Source organism: Telmatherina bonti (genome assembly GCF_933228915.1).
Source record: "Telmatherina bonti genome assembly, chromosome: 22".
Lineage (NCBI taxonomy): Eukaryota > Metazoa > Chordata > Actinopteri > Atheriniformes > Telmatherinidae > Telmatherina > Telmatherina bonti.
This window is the reverse complement of record NC_136631.1, coordinates 27,189,475-27,213,711: the sequence shown is the minus strand read 5'-3', so window position 1 is coordinate 27,213,711 and position 24,237 is coordinate 27,189,475. Positions and strand designations below refer to the sequence as shown.

The 24,237-nt window shown below is 46.2% G+C and overlaps 1 protein-coding gene across 1 annotated transcript in view; it reads right to left on the bottom strand.

Annotated features, from left to right (window-relative positions):
- npas3 (neuronal PAS domain protein 3) overlaps positions 1–24,237 on the bottom strand; it is a gene marked incomplete at both ends in the record, with an annotated part of 363,696 nt that overhangs the window by 336,989 nt on the left and 2,470 nt on the right. The window lies entirely within an intron of this gene.

The window sequence follows — 24,237 nt, the reverse complement described above, 5'->3', positions numbered from 1 at the left end:
ATGATGGACTGGTGATGGACTGGTGTTACACTGGTGATGGACTGGTGATTTACTGGTGATGGACTGGTGATGGACTGGCGATGGACTGGTGATAAAATGGTGATGGACTGGTGATGGGTTGGGGATTTACTGGTAATGGACCGGTGATACACTGGTGGTAAACTGCGATGGACTGGTGATGGACTGGTGGTACACTGGTGATACACTGGTGATGGACTGGTGATGGACTGGTGATACACTGGTGATGGACTGGTGATACACTGGTGATGGACTGGTGATGGACTGGTGATTTACTGGTGATAAAATGCTGATGGACTGGTGATGGACTGGGGATTCACTGGTAATGGACTGGAGATACACTGGTGATAAACTGCTGATGGACTGGTGATGGACTGGTGGTACACGTGATACACTGGTGATGGACTGGTGGTACACTGGTGATACACTGGTGATGGACTGGTGATTGGCTGGTGATTTACTGGTGATACAGTGGTGATACAGTGGTGATGGACTGGTGTTACACTGGTGATGGACTGGTGATACACTGGTGATGGACTGGTGATGGACTGATGGTGGACTGGTGATTTACTGGTGATGGACTGGGGATTTACTGGTAATGGACTGGTGATGGACTGGTGATAAACTGCTGATGGACAGGTGATGGACTGGTGGTACACTGGTGATACACTGGTAATGGACTGGTGATTTACTGGTGATAAACTGCTGATGGACTGGTGATGGACTGGTGATTTACTGGTGATGGACTGGTGATGGACTGGTGATTTACTGCTGATGGACTGGTGATGGACTGGTGATGGACTGGTGGTACACTGGTGATACACTGGTGATCGACTGGTGTTACACTGGTGATGGACTGGTGATGTACTGGTAATGGACTGGTAATGCACTGGTGATTTACTGGTGATGGACTGGTAATGGACTGGTAATGGACTGGCGATGGACTGGTGATAAAATGCTGTTGGACTGGTGATGGACTGGGGATTTACTGGAAATGGACCGGTGTTACACTGGTGGTAAACTGCTGATGGACTGGTGATGGACTGGTGGTACACTGGTGATACACTGGTGATACACTGGTGGTAAACTGCTGATGGACTGGTGATGGACTGGTGGTACACTGGTCATGGACTGGTGATGGACTGGTGGTACACTGGTCATGGACTGGTGATGGACTGGGGATTCACTGGGAATGGACTGGAGATACACTGGTGATAAACTGCTGATGGACTGGTGATGGACTGGTGGTACACTGGTGATACACTGGTGATGGACTGGTGTTACACTGGTCATGGACTGGTGATGGACTGGGGATTCACTGGTAATGGACTGGAGATACACTGGTGATAAACTGCTGATGGACTGGTGATGGACTGGTGGTACACTGTTGATACACTGGTGATGGACTGGTGATTGGCTGGTGATTTACTGGTGATACAGTGGTGATGGACTGGTGTTACACTGGTGATGGACTGGTGATACACTGGTGATGGACTGGTGATGGACTGATGGTGGACTGGTGATTTACTGGTGATGGACTGATGGTGGACTGGTGATTTACTGGTGACACACTGGTGATGGACTGGTTATTTACTGGTGATACAGTGGTGATGGACTGGTGACACAGTGATGATGGACTGGTGATTTACTGGTGATGGACTGTTGATGGACTGGTGATGGACTGGTGATACACTGGTGATACACTGGTGATGGACTGGTGATACAGTGGGGATGGACTGGTGATGGACTGGTGATACACTGGTGATCGACTGGTGATACAGTGGTGATGGACTGCTGATACAGTGGTGATGGACTGCTGATACAGTGGTGATGGACTGCTGATACAGTGGTGATGGACTGGTGATACACTGGTGATGGACTGGTGATTGGCTGGTGATTTACTGGTGATACAGTGGTGATGGACTGGTGATACACTGGTGATTTACTGGTGATGGACTGGTGATACACTGGTGATGGACTAATGATGGGCTGGTGATGGGCTGGTGATGGAACGGTGATACAGTGGTGATTGACTGCTGATGGACTGGTGATACACTGGTGATGGACTGGTGATGGACTGATGGTGGACTGGTGATTTACTGGTGATGGGCTTGTGATGTACTGGGGATGCAGTCGTGATGGACTGGTGATGGACTGGTGATACAGGGGTGATGGACTGGTGATGGACTGGTGATACAGGGGTGATGGACTGTTGATACACTGCTGATGGACTGGTGATGGACTGGAAATGGACTCATGATACAGTGGTGATGGACTGATGATACACTGGTGATGGACTGGTGATACAGTGGTGATGGACTGGTGATATACCGGTGATGTACTGGTTATACTTTGGTGATGGACTGGTTTGGGCATTTTCAGTTGAACAAAAGTCTGCCCAGGGTTACCATAACCAATAGTTGTTGGAAGTTGTAAGGAAAAATAAAGTGTTTTGGAGCAGCTTTTAAATGATGTGCTGAATCAAAATCATTCATTTTATATTAGTGCTACATTGATAAAGCCTCCATGTTTAACCCGTACATGGCTATAAGTTAAAATATTTCCTCGCCATGAATTAGTAAGCCATGGATCAAATATGATCATTGATCATATTCTCTGTTTAAGTCACCAGGCAGGATCCACAGAGATTAAAAAATGTAATGTAAGTTTTTATGTTTTCTAATGAACAACTTCAGAACGACAAATTAGAACTCAACATCAGAACAAAGTAGCAGCAGACAGTATCAAAGCTTAGCATTGAAACTGTAGTCCTAGCATGTATCATCAGACTGTTGCATCAAAACAAAGCATCAGGATGTGGCAACACGATGTAGCATAGGAACATAGCATCAGAATATAGCAATAACATGTAGCATCCAAATGTTCATCAGAGTCAGCATCAGAACATAGCATCGGAACATAGCATTGGAACATAGCATCGGAACATAGCTTTTGTACACAGCATCGGAACATAGCATCGGAACATAGCTTTCGAACACAGCATCGGAACATAGCATCGGAACATAGCTTTCGAACACAGCATCGGAACATAGCATCAAAACATATCAACATATCATTGTGTTTTTTGTCCCATCTACAATGAAAGAAAGTTTGTTTTTTGTTTTTTTTTATTAGCCTTCCAGAACAGAAAGCAACAGACCGCTGCAAGTATGAATTATTGTAAATATTTACTACTTGTGACTGGATCGTGGTGGTCAGCCTCACTGTGGGACACAGAATGACGTTCCAGTAAAATGAAATGAATTACTGTCTTCTCCGTTTGCCTGCGAGTTACTGTGTTCAGGTTGAAAAGCTCCGTATGACATTCATGTATTTCTCATGATATTGTTGCTGTTTAATGTTTTCAATGTTCTTGTTCTAGCAGGGACTAAAGATGGAAACTAGCCACTGGCTAATTCTGACATGCTGACATCTCCATTAATATGCATTTTCCCTTTTAAATAAATAAATGTAGGAAAGAGAAGGAAAGTCTTCTGTTCACATTTCACTTGAACAACCTCAGCATCCTAAACCAACTGCAAAAGTTTTACATTTGCCATGTTTTTTATGTTTCCACTGCTTATTAGAAGCCGGATATTTTCTGGCTTTTGTGTCATCCAGAGCAGAAATGATGCAGTGACACCGCTCATGTTTGAAGAGTCTGAGGTAACCTTCTCTTTTAATCCATTTAGAAGTACCTCCAACAGCTGCACTCATCCTCTCACCAACCCTCCCCAACCACAACTTTACCACCAGACACTGGCTGAGCGGGACACCGAGAAGGGGTAAAAAGGGAAAATGGGAGAAGACAGGAAGGATGTGGGACACAAAGCAGAGAAGGAGGGAGGAGTAGTTAAAGAGTGAAGCAGTTAAAAGCGATGGGAGGAGAAAGTGTTACCACCGACAACACAATGAAAAGGCAAAACGTAGAAGGGCTGAAAGCGAAGAGCAGAAGTGCAACAAAGAAAAGAAAGGATAGAGCAGGAGTTTGTGTGTTTAACCAGTCTGAGCTGGAGCATAATTGAAGTGTGTGTTTTCAAGGACAGGTAGATATTGGTCCTGAGGTGAGAAGCTGCCAAGTCAGCAGGTCTGAGCTGATTACATCCTCTGTCTGCGAAAGGGACGGCAGAAGAAGAAGACATGAGGGGAGAGAGAGGAGGCAAGGAAAAGTGTTTACATTTGGACACCATTTTATTTTTCTGGTAAGTAACTTTTAAAGAGAAGCTTCGACCAGCATGGGAAATAACAGAGAGAGAAATCTGCCTTTCAGCATACAGTTACCATCATCCATAGATCTGTTCTGGCCTTACTGCCCCCAGCCGCAGATTTAGGACCCGCAGCAGGAAAAACGAACAAATAAAAGCAACAAATGACGTTTCCAGAGAGGATAAAAACGTGTCTCCAGGTGAAAGCCTCAGAAGCTTCAGCTACATCCAGGGCGGGAGGGGCAAGCACTCCAATCCATTAAAGCATCACGAGGTGTGACCTTTATTCTGCACCCCCCCCCCCCGACAGTCCTGTGATGGAACTCTGCTGGTGTAAAACCCAATGTCTGCCCCCCACTCCTTAGAATATGTTGACATGGCAACAAGGTAGGAAGATGTTCCAGAACCAAATAACGCTGCATACGCATATTTAACTCTGACAGGACGTCTCTAAGGAGACCAGTGTGTGTGGTTCCGTTCACCTCAGCGCCGCGTCTACGGGTTCAACAGTCAAGCTCCATGTAACTGAAGTCTGAAATGGTTCACGGTGGTTGGATTAAACCCCCTCTTAGCTCCGTTTCTTAAAACTTAATATTTTTGTCTCTATTTTTGTAAAAAAAAAAAAAAAAAAAAAAAAAAAAAGACTAAGAGTTGTTAGAGATGATTGTTTCTTATGTGTCCTAAAAGTTCCGCTCCGCTGGGTTAGTTTACAGGAAAACAGCTGAAATGATCCTGAATGTTTATTTTTCTGTTGATATCCACTCAGCATCACAGCTTTGTCAGCTGCAGAACAACAGATTTCACTTCAAACTGCAAAATTCATTTTTAATCCAGTACAAAACTGTAATATTAATTGTTAATCCCACACTAAGCTGACTAAGTGGCTGATCTGAGGCTCGCTCGGGCATTTAGAGGAACATGGAGCTTAAAATTATCATCCTCATTCATGGTGAGACGTCTTCCTCTTCCTGTCATTATAACCAGAAGTCTGAGTCACACCACTAGCAGGAGCTACAAGGCAAATAAGAAGCAAATAAATGGAGTTCCCAGAAATTGCATATAGGTTGAACCTGCTGGAAAAAGTGGCATTATTTTATGTAAAATCTGGAAGTCGCTAACAACATGTTTGTTGTACTTTTCGGCCCATAAAGAAAACCACTTTCATTTCACGCCGTTTCTCCATCTGGGACAAAAGCAGCCTGAGTGGGAGCACGCTGCACATTTACACATTATTATTGGGTAAAAACTGCTGTTCTTCAGACATTTTCTATGCATTTCTTTCCCAAAGACAATTGTAAATTCACTTTGAAAGGGAAAGCAATTTTCACCCCAACATCGGCTACAGACACATCACTTCCCTCTGTGATCACCGTGTTTACACGTTCATCTGGACAAAACCAATCACAGGAGCACGACTCCACCTCCATCTGTCTGTCTCTCGCCTCTTGTGTGAGCCGTTTCCTCCAACATGTTGGGATTCAGCCACACAAAAGCCAGTCCAGCCGCAAACTCTGTCCTCGGCTTTGGCTCACCAGACTGGTGGAATGGGACATTTCTGTGATCTGTGGGGAGGAAGGGGAGAGGAACAGAGGGGGGGGGTGTTTGGAAACAAAGCTAACTTTGTGGTTTTTGTGTTGTTTCTGAGAGATGGCCAACGCTGTCACCAGCACAGTTTTCCCGTTTTTCCTGCTGAATCTTTTAGCCTCCCTCTCTGCCTGCTAATCTGTCCCAGTTTGTGTTCAGAGTGTGTCTGAACACATTCATCTTCCATCATTTTGGATTATATTTATTTAAGATTGTTTCATGGTGTAAGTTTACGTTTCAAACCACGTTTTCTGTCTGGGAAAAGGATGACTCGGGTTATCTGCGTGATCCATGCTCAGTTTGTGAGTGGAGGCAAAGTGAGTCTTGAGATCTGCTGTAAACTTGATGTTCCTACTGCAGTTGCTGTACAGTGTCTTAAAATGACACTGCTGAACTAAAGTAGGCTAATCCAACTTCATCTTCGCCCTGTCTCTTCTCTGAGATCTCTCCTGTCAGTAAAAGTCTGTCTAATATTGACCCTTCCTTCCCTCCCTCCTTCCTCCCTCAATCCCTTCGATGCTGTCTTCTTGGCATTTTATTGCTGAATAAGCCACATTGCATTTGTAAACACGACCGGCGTGTCGATGTGTCACAGCCGTCCCGTGAAGATGCAGGCTGGAAAAAGGTCCTGAAGTGTGGTTTTTCAGCCTTGGCAACACAGCAGCACCAGGAATGTACATAATGAACACTACTGTACCATGAAACCCAGTCGGAAGCGCAGAGTTTTAAGGTCAGGAAAGTTGTTAAAAGATAAATGTTGATTTGATGATGAAGAGCGAGCAAAGCTGTTCAAAGACAAGCAATTTGTCAGGCCTGTCTTCAGCTGTGAGGGATGAATAAATCAGAGCGTCCGTACAGCTATTGTTTTAACCTGCACCAGGTAGTAATGAGTAACATCCACCACAAGGTGGCGCTGATTTATCAATCTGTCCTGTGAGGCTTGATGGTGATGCAGAGCAAATATGCAGAGTGAAAAACAACAACCTGCAAAGATGAATTCCAGCTAAACCTCTGCAGATCATCCGTCTACCGCAGTGATTCAAGAAGGAAGCGTCCAACAGGAGGGCCGTCCACCAATCAGCAGCCAGGAGCACTTCACTCTGCAGAAGACGTTTGATTCAAGCCGTAAAGATCGAATCCCTGCATCTTTAAGATGAGATGCTAATCTCCAAGCTAAAGACGTTCATAGGAAGGTTTTTGAAGCTTGATGGATGAATAATCATTAGCCTTTCAAAACACGTTGCGCTGGAGATGCTCATTCACAACTTGTCTATACAAAGACCCCACAATGTTGCAGGGACGATCTTCTTCTCCTGCAGTGTTGAAGAAGTTCAGCTCATGGAAATCCGCCTACAGTGAGAGGAGCCACTCGAAGGCATGTCTGGTAGTCAGCCTTCACCAGGCCTGGCTAGCTGGGTGGTCGAGACTCGCTGGAGGGATTATACCTACTGGCCTGGGACTAACTGCAGATCTCACAGGAGGGGCGAGGGGAGGCTGCCAGGAACATACAAGCCTGGATATCTCTACACTGAGGATTCTAGCGCTACCCTGAAACTAAGCAAGTCACTCACAGACGCTAATTCAGCCTCTAAAAGGGAGGGGTGTGATGTAGAAAGGGAGGAAATGATAAACACAATTATCTTCCCCACTTTCCAAAGCTGCCAAGGAAACTTGTTCTGTTCAACTCTGAAAATGTTCACTTTCGAGTCTGATCAAACGAAGAAACGCAATCTACCGGATCTGCCGGTCAAACGCTTAGTCTTCCCCATGTCAGAGTCCTTATGCAAGACGATGAAGCCCAGCCGCCTCAACGCCGCCTCAACGCCGCCCCAACACCGCCTCAACGTTACCCCAACACCGCCCCAACGCCGCCAGAAACGCCGCCTCAACGCCGCCTTAATGCCACCTCAACGCCGCCTCAACGTTACCCCAACACCGCCCCAACACCGCCCCAACACCGCCCCAACGCCGCCCCAACAACGCCGCCAGAAACGCCGCCTCAACGCCGCCCCAACGCCGCCTTAACGCCACCTCAACGCCGCCCCAACGCTGCCTTAACGTCACCCCAACGGCGCCTCAACGTCACCCCTACACCACCCCAACGCCGCCTCAACAACGCCGCTCCAACGACACTTATTTCTGCTATTTTCTTCATTTTTACACGTTTATTTTGTAGGGCAGTGATGATATGCTTTTGTCCCGATTCAATCCCGATTTTTTTTGGTGCCAGTTCAATTTAAATTGCGATTCTTATAATTCTTCCATATTGCTGATTTTTTTCGATTGAACAAAATGTACAAAACTTTTTTTTTTTACTTGTCATTTTTCTTGATTTCAACCAGGAAAAAACAACAAAGTACCCAGACCATCATTCTTCTTATATAATGCCCAAGAAGTCAAGTAAAAAGATCAAAAATGAAAAAATTATTTAAAAAAATTGATTATTTTTATTTATTTGAAAAAAATCTACATTTTAACCAAAAAAATCCTGATATTTGATTTTTCCATTTGATTTTCCCACCCCTATTATTTTAATTCCTTTATTTAATGTTTTATTGTACTTTATTTCATTCCAGTTGTACTTTATTTCATTCCAGTTTTTTCTCTATTTGATTTCATAATATCAAATAAAGAAATACAGTTTTCACTGTATTTATTTTGTTTTTATGTGAAGACACTTAAGCATGAAGTCTTTAATGTTTCATATTATTGTACCATCTTCTCTTTAATCTTAAATTTAATGTCTTTTATACTAAATTACATTTGGACTTCATAATCTAAAATGTCCTACTTGGTCAAAAAGGGAAAATTTGAAAATCACTTGTTTATAATAAATGTAATTCTTCATGCAACATATTGCCAAAATATTGGCTCATCTGCCCTTACATGCATCAGAAGTTTAGTTCCCTCCCATCCCATCAAAGCACATGTTTAACATGACATCAGTATCCTTTGACCTTATCCCAGTTTTCTGGGAATACTTTCAGTTAAAAAACCTCCAGTTAAACCAGTCTGGGTCAGAGAAACCTCCAGTTAAACCAGTCTGAGTCAGAGAAAACTCCAGTTAAACCAGTCTGGGTCAGAGAAACCTCCAGTTAAACCAGTCTTGGTCAGAAAAACCTCCACTTAAACCAGTCTGGGTCAGAAAAAGCTCCAGTTAAACCAGTCTGGGTCAGAGAAAACTCCTGTTAAACCAGTCTGGGTCAGAAAAACCTCCACTTAAACCAGTCTGGGTCAGAAAAACCTCCAGTTAAACCAGTTTGGGTCAGAAAAACCTCCAGTTAAACCAGTCTGGGTCAGAAAAACCTCCAGTTAAACCAGTTTGGGTCAGAAAAACCTCCAGTTAAACCAGTCTGGGTCAGAGAAACCTCCAGTTAAACCAGTCTGGGTCAGAAAAACCTCCAGTTAAACCAGTCTGGGTCAGAGAAAACTCCAGTTAAACCAGTCTGGGTCAGAGAAACCTCCAGTTAAACCAGTCTGGGTCAGAAAAACCTCCAGTTAAACCAGTCTGGGTCAGAAAAACCTCCAGTTAAACCAGTCTGGGTCAGAGAAAACTCCAGTTAAACCAGTGTGGGTCAGAAAAAGCTCCAGTTAAACCAGTCTGGGTCAGAAAAACCTCCACTTAAACCAGTCTGGGTCAGAAAAACCCCCAGTTAAACCAGTTTGGGTCAGAAAAACCTCCAGTTAAACCAGTCTGGGTAAGAGAAACCTCCAGTTAAACCAGTCTGGGTCAGAAAAACCTCCAGTTAAACCAGTCTGGGTCAGAAAAACCCCCAGTTAAACCAGTCTGGGTCAGAACAGTTAAACCAGTCTGGGTCAGAAAAACCTTCAGTTAAACCAGTCTGGGTCAGAGAAACCTCCAGTTAAACCAGTCTGGGTCAGAGAAACCTCCAGTTAAACCAGTCTGGGTCAGAAAAACCTCCAGTTAAACCAGTCTGGGTCAGAGAAAACTCCAGTTAAACCAGTCTGGGTCAGAAAAACCTCCACTTAAACCAGTCAGAAAAACCTCCAGTTAAACCAGTCTGGGTCAGAAAAAGCTCCAGTTAAACCAGTCAGAAAAACCTCCACTTAAACCAGTTTGGGTCAGGAAAACCTCCAGTTAAACCAGTCTGGGTCAGAGAAACCTCCACTTAAACCAGTTTGGGTCAGGAAAACCTCCAGTTAAACCAGTCTGGGTCAGAGAAACCTCCAGTTAAACCAGTATGGGTCAGAGAAACCTCCAGTTAAACCAGTCTGGGTCAGAAAAACCTCCAGTTAAACCAGTCTGGGTCAGAAAAACCTCCAGTTAAACCAGTCTGGGTCAGAGAAACCTCCAGTTAAACCAGTCTGGGTCAGAAAAACCTCCAGTTAAACCAGTGTGGGTCAGAAAAAGCTCCAGTTAAACCAGTCTGGGTCAGAAAAACCTCCAGTTAAACCAGTCTGGGTCAGAGAAACCTCCAGTTAAACCAGTCTGGGTCAGAGAAACCTCCAGTTAAACCAGTTTGGGTCAGAAAAACCTCCAGTTAAACCAGTCCGTGTCAGAAAATCTGAACTGAGAAACCACAGGCGCTTCATAACTAACCATGGTTGCTATGGTTACAGAGCTATGGCGCTGTGGTTGCTCGTGGTTTCGGTGAAGACCATCAGGAGACGGTATTTTCCTGCAGACGTCATGCAGACCGGCTGTTAGGTTAATGTTCACCAGGATCCAGAGATCTGCTTCATTATTCTGTGAAAAAAGAGGTTTATTATTGTCTTCTCTTCCTTCTGGATCTTTCCTCTTCTTTCCGTCGCTCCATCATCTCTCCATCATCCTCTCTGCAGAGCTGCTGTAGTGTACCGATAGCAGGAGCACTTGTGCAGTCGGGTATGTCCTCCTCCCACTCCTCTTCCTTCTACACCCCCCCACCCCCCCTCTCTACCTGGAAATTAATTTGGTCTCCTCCAGATGCCTATCAGCGCTGAAATGCCCCCAGAAATAGATCCACAAACAGCAGCTCAGCCAAAACACTGCTGCCTGACAGCTTCCAGAGGAAATGCTGCTGGAAGGAGAGGCTGAGAAGCAGATGCAGCGATGAAGGCCGGGATGGATGGAAGGAAGGAAGGAGGAAGAGTTTACATGGCAGAGGCCTGGGGAAGAGATGATGGATGGAATGGGGAAAATCAGTGGATTAGACCGTCTTTGAATTTCTTGATTTATTCTGTAAACAAAACCTCAGTTCTTTGCTGGATTTCCTGTTTTTCCTTCCTGGTAGTCGCTGACGTTGGTTCACGAGACAAAACAGAAAACTACACCTTCTGTCCCGACAAAGCAGCTGGGAGCTGCTACTGGGCCATCGTCCAGCTGCAAGCCAGTGGATGCAACCATCAGCTCCTCGTTTCTGCAACATGCAGGTGGAACGACACAAAAACCATGCTACCAAGCAGACGCAGCTAAAACGGGGTTCAGAACTGTCAGCAAATTCTAAAAACCTGGAGGGACGGTGGGGAACCAGTCCTCCAGGAAGAAATGTGGTGGACAATGCTGGAACGATCTGGTGGACCCAGAAAACAACAGCAGAACTCAGGAACATGTTCCATAGTGACAGTAAGAACATTTCCACATGAACAATGTAAAGTGGAGTCAGAAGAAAACCACAGAAGAGAACCGGAAAACCAGTAGAGACTGGACTCTGGAGCTGGAAGATGGTCTGATGAGTCCAGATCCACCCTGTTCCAGACTGACGGAGCATCAGGGGAAGAAGAGAGGAAGTGACATCATGTCTAGTGTCTACTGTACAAACCTGTGCAGCCAGTCTATGATCTGGTCAAGACCAGGTTGAGGTCTGGGTTCAGGTCTGGGTTCAGAGTCAGCTGAGTACCAGGATATCCTGAATGAGCAGGTTATTCAATCTTCCTCAATGATTCACTGCTCTCAGATTGTGAAAGAGTGGAACAGGAGACACTCTGTCCAGTCCACAGAGTCCAGACCTGGACCCCATGGAGGACCTTTGGGATGGTCTGGAGCAGGGGTCACAAACTCCAGTCCTCGAGGGCTACCATCCTGCAGGTTTTAGTGTTTCCCTTGTACAACACATTTGATCCAAGTGAAAAGGTTCTCCAAGAACTTGTTGTTATCTTCTGCACCTGCCTGTTAATGAGCCATTGGTTTGGGTCAGGTGTGTTGTACCTGGAAAACAATAAAACCTGCAGGATGGTAGCCCTTCAGGACCGGAGTTGGTGACCCCTGGTCTGGAGAGTCTTCAGACCTGAACCCAGTGGAGGACCTATGGGATGGTCTGGAGAGTCTCCAGACCTGAAGCCAGTGGAGGACCTTTGGGATGGTCTGGAGAGTCTTCAGACCTGAGCCCAGTGGAGGACCTTTGGGATGGTCTGGAGAAGGTCTGTGCCGCGGGCGGACTCTCCATCATCAGTACAAGATGTTGGAGAAAAATAAATGGAAATAAATCTGCAGAAGCTTCTGGAACGAGGGTGCATGAAGGAGGTCCAGTATCAGAGGATCCCTCGGGCTGGGAGGACGGAAGGAACAGGTTTCCTCTACCGGTAGCAGTCAGTTCCCAAGTGTAAATCTGTGAAATCTATGGAGGAAAGGCAGATATTGAATCGGCAGATTCCCCCTGAGAAGTCAGAGAGTTTCCGGCAGAAGAGCAGAGGAGATATCAGATAAAACCTCCACACTTCACATCCTGAACGCAGCTTCCCGCCATCAGGTCAGAGCTTCCTGCCTCCTCCATCCAGGACAAATGAAGAGATATGACCTCTGAGAGAGAAGGCTGGACAGCAGCGTTGTGTAATTTCAGCTCTATACATTTGACCTCTGACCTCTCTCCCTACTTTCTGCTCTTTAACAGCCCACATATGCAAATAAGCAGCTGTTAATCTGCTGCTCGAAAATGACCTGATAGCCTCTGGCCTCAGTCGGGCCAAGCAGTGTATTGTACTAATTTACATGCACTATTAAACCTGAACAGATACATCCTTCACTGTTCAACAGAACTTTTGCAGAAACATCAGTTCTTCTGCTTTAATTCCAACATTTTTAGTCTTTTTTGTTGCTGGGGGGGGCATCGTCTCAGATCTTCCTGTGTAGAAATCAACCTGCTGCATTTCCACAAGAAACTGATTTTCCTTCTCATGATTCATGGAAGCGTACCGTTTGGCTCCGGGTGCAACAGAAAACCGGCCCGGCGAGCGAGGAGAACAAGGCGAAAGCCCTGCGACTCAGGACGCAGATGGGACATGGTCACGGGAACGAAGATTTTCCATGTGGGACAGCTCTGAGAACAACTCAACATCAACTCCAGACAGACCCAAAGCTCAAAGACCAAAGCCAAAATGTGCCATTTTGCTCTTTATGTTGATGATTTCCAAAGCAGGTCAAGCAGAGGACTTCTCCCCTCACCCTGCAGAGAGCGGGAACCGGACCGCAACCTGCAGAGCCACATCAGTTCATGTCCTTTCTGGGAACTTTTCAGAGAAATTAGCGAGAATTTCTGTGGATAATCTGGAATTTAAAGCTCCTGCTTTTAAAATCCACTTTTTTACTGTTGCTTACTTTTATTTGTTTGCTTTTATTTGTTTTATTCTTGTCATTGTTGCGCAACTAAGATTTTGGTAAACACGCTTTGTCAATAAACATCAACATGATCCGACTGAAACCTCCAGGTTTCATGAAAACACATCTCAGTACATTTAGCTTATAAAGCAGCTGCAGGTGTTGAGGCCACGCCCCCTTCCTGCATCACATGCACATATGAAGTCCTGGACCTGGACTACTGAGGCCACATACAATGTCTTGCCAGAGGTATTCATACCGCTTCAACTTTTCCACATTCCGACACATCAAACACCTCAAAAATGAATATATTTTATTGGAATTTTATGTGAAAGACCAACACCAAGTATCACACTGCGGTAAAGTACCATGAACATTACACATGGTTTTATTTGTTTAAATAAAAAGCTGAATAGTGCAGTGTGCAAAAGTATTCAGCCACTGAGTGCAGAAGTTGCCTGATGAATGTTGCCTCATGACCACATAGAGTCCACCTGAGTGTAATCTGATCTCAGTACAGATCCAGCTGTTCTGCGACGCCTCAGAGTTTTGTTAGGAGGATGTTAGGGAGCAAACAGACCATGAAGTCCAAGGAACAGACCAGACATGTCAGAGATAAAGGTCTGGAGAAGTTTAAAGCAGGGTTAGGCTTTAAAAACATTTCCCAAGTCTTAAACATCTCACAGAGCACCGTTCAGTCCTTCATCCGGACATGAAAACCTACCAAGACTCAGCCGTCCGCCTTCCAGGCCGAACAAGGAGAGCGCTGATGCAGCCAAAAGGCCCATGGTGACTCTGGACTGCAGCAGAGATCCACAGCTCAGGTGGAGAATCTGTCCACAGAACAACTACTGGGCGTGCTCGCCACAAATCTGGCCTTTATGGAAGAGTGGCGAGAAGAAAGCCGTTGTTAAAACCAGAAGAAGTCCCGTTTGCAGTTTGCCAGAAGCCATGTGGGGACTCAGCTAACATGTGGAAGAAGCTGCTCTGGTCACTTTTTGACCAAAATGCAAAACAACGTGTGGCGGAAACATTACAGATCACCCTGAACACACCGTCCCCACTGTCACGCATGGTGGTGGTAGCATCACGCTCTGGGGGGCGTCTCTTCAGCAGGGACGGGGAAGGTGGTCGGAGTTGATGGGAAGATGAATGGAGCCAAATACAGCACCATGATGGAAGAAAACCTGTTTGAGTCTGGAAAAGCCTTGCAACTGGGGCGGAGGTCCACCTTCCATCAAGACGACGAGCCGAAACATAAAGCGGGACTACGACGGAATGGTTTAAAACATAAAGCGGGACTACGACGGGACGGTTTAAAACATAAAGTGGGACTACGACAGGACGGTTTAAAACATTAAGCGGGACTACAACGGGACAGTTTAAAACGTAAAGCGGGACTACGACAGGACGGTTTAAAACATTAAGCGGGACTACGACGGAACGGTTTAAAACATAAAGCGGGACTACGACAGGACGGTTTAAAACATTAAGCGGGACTACGACGGAACGGTTTAAAACATAAAGCGGGACTACGACGGAACGGTTTAAAACATAAAGCGGGACTACGGTGGAACGGTTTAAAACATAAAGCGGGACAACGGTGGAACGGTTTAAAACATAAAGCGGGACTACGGTGGAACGGTTTAAAACATAAAGCGGGACTACGGTGGAACGATTTAAAACATAAAGCGGGAGTACGACGGGAGGGTTTAAAACATAAAGTGGGAGTACGACGGAACGGTTAAAAACAAAAAGCGGGACTACGACGGGAGGGTTTAAAACATAAAGCGGGACTACGACGGGAGGGTTTAAAACATAAAGCGGGACTACGACAGGAGGGTTTAAAACATAAAGCGGGACTACGGTGGAACGGTTTAAAACATAAAGCGGGACGACGATGGAACGGTTAAAAAAATTAAGCGGGACTACGACGGGAGGGTTTAAAACATAAAGCGGGACTACGACGGAACGGTTTAAAACATAAAGCGGGACTACGACGGAACGGTTTAAAACATAAAGCGGGACTACGACGGGACGGTTTAAAACATAAAGCGGGACTACGGTGGAACGGTTTAAAACATAAAGCGGGACTACGACGGAACGGTTTAAAACATGAAGCGGGACTACGACGGGACGGTTTAAAACATAAAGCGGGACTACGACGGAACGGTTTAAAACATAAAGCAGGATTACGGTGGAACGGTTTAAAACATGAAGCGGGACTACGACGGCACGGTTTAAAACATAAAGCGGGACTACGGTGGAACGGTTTAAAACATAAAGCAGGATTACGGTGGAACGGTTTAAAACATAAAGCGGGACTACGACGGGAGGGTTTAAAACATAAATCGGGGCTACGACGGGACGGTTTAAAACATAAAGCGGGACTACGACGGGACGGTTTAAAACATAAAGCGGGACTCCGACGGGAGGGTTTAAAACATAAAGCGGGACTACGACGGGACGGTTTAAAACATAAAGCGGGACTACAACGGGAGGGTTTAAAACATAAATCGGGACTACGGTGGAACGGTTTAAAACATAAAGCGGGACTACGACGGGACGGTTTAAAACATAAAGCGGGACTACGACGGGACGGTTTAAAACATAAAGCGGGACTCCGACGGGAGGGTTTAAAACATAAAGCGGGACTACGACGGGAGGGTTTAAAACATAAAGCGGGACTACGACGGGAGGGTTTAAAACATAAAGCGGGACTACGACGGGAGGGTTTAAAACATAAAGCGGGACTACGACGGAACGGTTTAAAACATAAAGCGGGACTACGACGGGACGGTTTAAAACATAAAGCGGGACTACGACGGGAGGGTTTAAAACATAAAGCGGGACTACGACGGGAGGGTTTAAAACATAAAGCGGGACTACGACGGGAGGGTTTAAAACATAAAGCGGGACTACGACGGAACGGTTTAAAACATAAAGCGGGACTACGACGGGACGGTTTAAAACATAAAGCGGGACTACGACGGGACGGTTCAAAACATAAAGCGGGACTACGGTGGAACGGTTTAAAACATAAAGCGGGAGTACGACGGGAGGGTTTAAAACATAAAGCGGGACTACGACGGAATGGTGTAAAACATAAAGCGGGACTATGACGGAACGGTTTAAAACATAAAGCGGGTCTACAACGGAACGGTTTAAAACATAAAGCGGGACTACAACGGGACGGTTTAAAACATAAAGCGGGACTACGACGGGACGGTTTAAAACATAAAGTGGGACTATGACGGAACGGTTTAAAACATAAAGCGGGTCTACAACGGAACGGTTTAAAACATAAAGTGGGACTACAACGGAACGGTTTAAAACATAAAGCGGGACTACGACGGAACGGTTTAAAACATAAAGCGGGACTACGACGGGAGGGTTTAAAACATAAAGCGGGACTACGACGGGACGGTTTAAAACATAAAGCGGGACTACGACGGGACGGTTCAAAACATAAATCGGGACTACGGTGGAACGGTTTAAAACATAAAGCGGGACTACGACGGAACGGTTTAAAACATAAAGCGGGACTACGACGGGACAGTTTAAATAATAAATCGGGATTACGGTGGAACGGTTTAAAACATGAAGCGGGACTACGACGGGACGGTTTAAAACATAAAGCGGGACTCCGACGGGAGGGTTTAAAACATAAAGCGGGACTACGACGGGAGGGTTTAAAACATAAAGCGGGACTACGACGGGAGGGTTTAAAACATAAAGCGGGACTACGACGGAACGGTTTAAAACATAAAGCGGGACTACGACGGGACGGTTTAAAACATAAAGCGGGACTACAACGGGACGGTTTAAAACATAAAGCGGGACTACGACGGAATGGTGTAAAACATAAAGCGGGACTATGACGGAACGGTTTAAAACATAAAGCGGGTCTACAACGGAACGGTTTAAAACATAAAGCGGGACTACAACGGGACGGTTTAAAACATAAAGCGGGACTACGACGGGACGGTTTAAAACATAAAGCGGGACTATGACGGAACGGTTTAAAACATAAAGCGGGTCTACAACGGAACGGTTTAAAACATAAAGCGGGACGACGATGGAACGGTTAAAAACAAAAAGCGGGACTACGACGGGAGGGTTTAAAACATAAAGCGGGACTACGACGGGAGGGTTTAAAACATAAAGCGGGACTACGACAGGAGGGTTTAAAACATAAAGCGGGACTACGGTGGAACGGTTTAAAACATAAAGCGGGACGACGATGGAACGGTTAAAAAAATTAAGCGGGACTACGACGGAACGGTTTAAAACATAAAGCGGGACTACGACGGAACGGTTTAAAACATAAAGCGGGACTACGACGGAACGGTTTAAAACATAAAGCGGGACTACGACGGGACGGTTTAAAACATAAAGCGGGACTACGGTGGAACGGTTTAAAACATAAAGCGGGACTACGACGGAACGGTTTAAAACATGAAGCGGGACTACGACGGGACGGTTTAAAACATAAAGCGGGACTACGACGGAACGGTTTAAAACATAAAGCAGGATTACGGTGGAACGGTTTAAAACATGAAGCGGGACTACGACGGCACGGTTTAAAACATAAAGCGGGACTACGGTGGAACGGTTTAAAACATAAAGCAGGATTACGGTGGAACGGTTTAAAACATAAAGCGGGACTACGACGGGAGGGTTTAAAACATAAATCGGGGCTACGACGGGACGGTTTAAAACATAAAGCGGGACTACGACGGGACGGTTTAAAACATAAATCGGGACTACGGTGGAACGGTTTAAAACATAAATCGGGACTACGACGGGACGGTTTAAAACATAAAGCGGGACTACGACGGGACGGTTTAAAACATAAAGCGGGACTACGACGGGACGGTTTAAAACATAAAGCGGGACTCCGACGGGAGGGTTTAAAACATAAAGCGGGACTACGACGGGACGGTTTAAAACATAAAGCGGGACTACAACGGGAGGGTTTAAAACATAAATCGGGACTACGGTGGAACGGTTTAAAACATAAAGCGGGACTACGACGGGACGGTTTAAAACATAAAGCGGGACTACGACGGGACGGTTTAAAACATAAAGCGGGACTCCGACGGGAGGGTTTAAAACATAAAGCGGGACTACGACGGGAGGGTTTAAAACATAAAGCGGGACTACGACGGGAGGGTTTAAAACATAAAGCGGGACTACGACGGAACGGTTTAAAACATAAAGCGGGACTACGACGGAACGGTTTAAAACATAAAGCGGGACTACGACGGGACGGTTTAAAACATAAAGCGGGACTACGACGGGAGGGTTTAAAACATAAAGCGGGACTACGACGGGAGGGTTTAAAACATAAAGCGGGACTACGACGGGAGGGTTTAAAACATAAAGCGGGACTACGACGGAACGGTTTAAAACATAAAGCGGGACTACGACGAGACGGTTTAAAACATAAAGCGGGACTACGATGGGACGGTTCAAAACATAAAGCGGGACTACGGTGGAACGGTTTAAAACATAAAGCGGGAGTACGACGGGAGGGTTTAAAACATAAAGCGGGACTACGACGGAATGGTGTAAAACATAAAGCGGGACTATGACGGAACGGTTTAAAACATAAAGCGGGTCTACAACGGAACGGTTTAAAACATAAAGCGGGACTACAACGGGACGGTTTAAAACATAAAGCGGGACTACGACGGGACGGTTTAAAACATAAAGTGGGACTATGACGGAACGGTTTAAAACATAAAGCGGGTCTACAACGGAACGGTTTAAAACATAAAGTGGGACTACAACGGAACGGTTTAAAACATAAAGCGGGACTACGACGGAACGGTTTAAAACATAAAGCGGGACTACGACGGGACGGTTTAAAACATAAAGCGGGACTACGACGGGACGGTTCAAAACATAAATCGGGACTACGGTGGAACGGTTTAAAACATAAAGCGGGACTACGACGGAACGGTTTAAAACATAAAGCGGGACTACGACGGGACAGTTTAAATAATAAATCGGGATTACGGTGGAACGGTTTAAAACATGAAGCGGGACTACGACGGGACGGTTTAAAACATAAAGCGGGACTCCGACGGGAGGGTTTAAAACATAAAGCGGGACTACGACGGGAGGGTTTAAAACATAAAGCGGGACTACGACGGGAGGGTTTAAAACATAAAGCGGGACTACGACGGAACGGTTTAAAACATAAAGCTGGACTACGACGGGACGGTTTAAAACATAAAGCGGGACTACAACGGGACGGTTTAAAACATAAAGCGGGACTACGACGGAATGGTGTAAAACATAAAGCGGGACTATGACGGAACGGTTTAAAACATAAAGCGGGTCTACAACGGAACGGTTTAAAACATAAAGCGGGACTACAACGGGACGGTTTAAAACATAAAGCGGGACTACGACGGGACGGTTTAAAACATAAAGCGGGACTATGACGGAACGGTTTAAAACATAAAGCGGGTCTACAATGGAACGGTTTAAAACATAAAGCGGGACGACGATGGAACGGTTAAAAAAATTAAGCGGGACTACGACGGGAGGGTTTAAAACATAAAGCGGGACTACGACGGAACGGTTTAAAACATAAAGCGGGACTACGACGGAACGGTTTAAAACATAAAGCGGGACTACGACGGGAGGGTTTAAAACATAAAGCGGGACTACGACGGAACGGTTTAAAACATAAAGCGGGACTACGACGGGACGGTTTAAAACATAAAGCGGGACTACGACGGAACGGTTTAAAACATGAAGCGGGACTACGACGGGACGGTTTAAAACATAAAGCGGGACTACGACGGAACGGTTTAAAACATAAAGCAGGATTACGGTGGAACGGTTTAAAACATGAAGCGGGACTACGACGGCACGGTTTAAAACATAAAGCGGGACTACGGTGGAACGGTTTAAAACATAAAGCAGGATTACGGTGGAACGGTTTAAAACATAAAGCGGGACTACGACGGGAGGGTTTAAAACATAAATCGGGGCTACGACGGGACTGTTTAAAACATAAAGCGGGACTACGACGGGACGGTTTAAAACATAAATCGGGACTACGACGGAACGGTTTAAAACATAAATCGGGACTACGACGGGAGGGTTTAAAACATAAAGCGGGACTACGACGGGACGGTTTAAAACATAAAGCGGGACTACGACGGGACGGTTTAAAACATAAAGCGGGACTCCGACGGGAGGGTTTAAAACATAAAGCGGGACTATGACGGGACGGTTTAAAACATAAAGCGGGACTACAACGGGAGGGTTTAAAACATAAATCGGGACTACGGTGGAACGGTTTAAAACATAAAGCGGGACTACGACGGGACGGTGTAAAACATAAAGCGGGACTACGACGGGACGGTTTAAAACATAAAGCGGGACTCCGACGGGAGGGTTTAAAACATAAAGCGGGACTACGACGGGAGGGTTTAAAACATAAAGCGGGACTACGACGGGAGGGTTTAAAACATAAAGCGGGACTATGACGGAACGGTTTAAAACATAAAGCGGGACTACGACGGGACGGTTTAAAACATAAAGCGGGACTCCGATGGGAGGGTTTAAAACATAAAGCGGGACTACGACGGGAGGTTTAAAACATAAAGCGGGACTACGACGGGAGGGTTTAAAACATAAAGCGGGACTACGACGGGAGGGTTTAAAACATAAAGCGGGACTACGACGGAACGGTTTAAAACATAAAGCGGGACTACGACGGGACGGTTTAAAACATAAAGCGGGACTACGACGGGACGGTTCAAAACATAAAGCGGGACTACGGTGGAACGGTTTAAAACATAAAGCGGGAGTACGACGGGAGGGTTTAAAACATAAAGCGGGACTACGACGGAATGGTGTAAAACATAAAGCGGGACTATGACGGAACGGTTTAAAACATAAAGCGGGTCTACAACGGAACGGTTTAAAACATAAAGCGGGACTACAACGGGACGGTTTAAAACATAAAGCGGGACTACGACGGGACGGTTTAAAACATAAAGTGGGACTATGACGGAACGGTTTAAAACATAAAGCGGGTCTACAACGGAACGGTTTAAAACATAAAGTGGGACTACAACGGAACGGTTTAAAACATAAAGCGGGACTACGACGGAACGGTTTAAAACATAAAGCGGGACTACGACGGGAGGGTTTAAAACATAAAGCGGGACTACGACGGGACGGTTTAAAACATAAAGCGGGACTACGACGGGACGGTTCAAAACATAAATCGGGACTACGGTGGAACGGTTTAAAACATAAAGCGGGACTACGACGGAACGGTTTAAAACATAAAGCGGGACTCCGACGGGACAGTTTAAATAATAAATCGGGACTACGGTGGAACGGTTTAAAACATAAAGCGGGACTACGACGGAACGGTTTAAAACATAAAGCGGGACTACGACGGGACAGTTTAAATAATAAAGCGGGACTACGACGGGACGGTTTAAAACATAAAGCGGGACTCCGACGGGAGGGTTTAAAACATAAAGCGGGACTACGACGGGAGGGTTTAAAACATAAAGCGGGACTACGACGGAGGGTTTAAAACATAAAGCGGGACTACGACGGAACGGTTTAAAACATAAAGCGGGACTACGACGGAACGGTTTAAAACATAAAGCGGGACTACGACGGGAGGGTTTAAAACATAAAGCGGGACTATGACGGAACGGTTTAAAACATAAAGCGGGACTACGACGGGACGGTTTAAAACATAAAGCGGGACTACGACGGGAGGGTTTAAAACATAAAGCGGGACTACGACGGGACGGTTTAAAACATAAAGCGGGACTACGACGGGACGGTTCAAAACATAAATCGGGACTACGGTGGAACGGTTTAAAACATAAAGCGGGACTACGACGGAACGGTTTAAAACATAAAGCGGGACTCCGACGGGACAGTTTAAATAATAAATCGGGACTACGGTGGAACGGTTTAAAACATAAAGCGGGACTACGACGGAACGGTTTAAAACATAAAGCGGGACTACGACGGGACAGTTTAAATAATAAAGCGGGACTACGACGGGACGGTTTAAAACATAAAGCGGGACTCCGACGGGAGGGTTTAAAACATAAAGCGGGACTACGACGGGAGGGTTTAAAACATAAAGCGGGACTACGACGGGAGGGTTTAAAACATAAAGCGGGACTACGACGGAACGGTTTAAAACATAAAGCGGGACTACGACGGAACGGTTTAAAACATAAAGCGGGACTACGACGGGAGGGTTTAAAACATAAAGCGGGACTATGACGGAACGGTTTAAAACATAAAGCGGGACTACGACGGGACGGTTTAAAACATAAAGCGGGACTACGACGGAACGGTTTAAAACATGAAGCGGGACTACGACGGGACGGTTTAAAACATAAAGCGGGACTACGGTGGAACGGTTTAAAACATAAAGCAGGATTACGGTGGAACGGTTTAAAACATAAAGCGGGACAACGACGGAACGGTCCAGTCACAGTCCAGACCTTCAAACCGCCGCTCACACCGCTCTCCATCTGGCTGAGCCTAAGCTATGTTGCAAAGCAGAATATGTCCGTCTGTAGATGTGCAAAGCTGGTAGAGACATTCCCTAGAAGACTTGCAGCTGGAACTGCATTGAAAAGCTGTTCCACAAAATACTGACTATTAATATTCATGTTTTTGTTGATCAGCGAAGGAATTAACACTTTATATAATTTCATTTACACACAAAAGTATTGAAATGTTTGTCATTATTTCTAATTGCATCATTTTACGTGGTGTTTTGCAAAGCGAGATGTCTGCTTTGGTGTCGCAGGAAATGTTTCTGGACCAGAAAAATTACAGTTAAAATCATTCTTTTTAAAATCAAGCAACAATTTGCCAGTTTAGTTGGAACTCAGCCTAAACGCTCAACTTTCACACAACTGTCCACAGCGTCCACATGTCTCCGTCCTGTGATGGAGACACCATGATCTACTGGACGGTAAAGCTATGCGACTCCAACACTCCTCCTGGTTCTGCTCCAAGGAGGCATCCACACCCGGGCAGCAGCTACACCTCCTCAGCAGGCGCCACAACCTGCGCGTGTGCGTGTGTGTGTGTGTGTGTGTGTGTGTGTGTGTGTGTGAACTCCAGCTGTTTCTGGCATGCAAACACAAGCACGTGCTGACGTCTGGAACCCAGTTACCGGCACCTTCGTGACGTCACCACACCACTTCCGGCCAGGTGAGCTTCCAGCTGCAATCTCAATGAAACCGGAAGTCACGTGCAGACCAACAGGTGAAGGACAGCAGAGCAGGTGAGCAGCACGAGCACGTCAGTCCACCTTAAAAACCACCGTCTACAGACTGGGACCAGTGCGCGTGCCCCCCTCCCCCCCATTAAAACTTCATCCTTTTTGTGTCGCAAGCGCGCGCACACGCACAGACACACCTTCCAGAGCAGCGGCTCGTGTTGCACACACACACACACACACACACACACACACACACACACACACACACACAGAGCTGTCATCGACGTTTCTTCACGGCGCTCGCGCACCTTTCCGCTACAAACACCAACACACCGCATCGCTTCCTCACATGCACGAGCGCGTGCCCGTGAGGGTACATGCATGTTAGCAGACAGAGGCAGTGATCTGCTTCCAGAACGGACCTGTTACACACACACACACACACGCGCGCGCGCGCGCCCCGGACCTCCTGTGGAAAGCAGCGTTCCTCCTGACATCCTGAGACGGAAACGCCGCCGCGGTCCAGCCGCGCGCGGCGGTCAGCATGCAGGAGGGGTGAGGAGGGGGGAGAGGGGGAGGAAGGAGAACCCCGTTACCGTTCTCTCCGCGTCGGGTCCTGCTGGATGCTCGGCTTGGTGGGCGCCATCTTC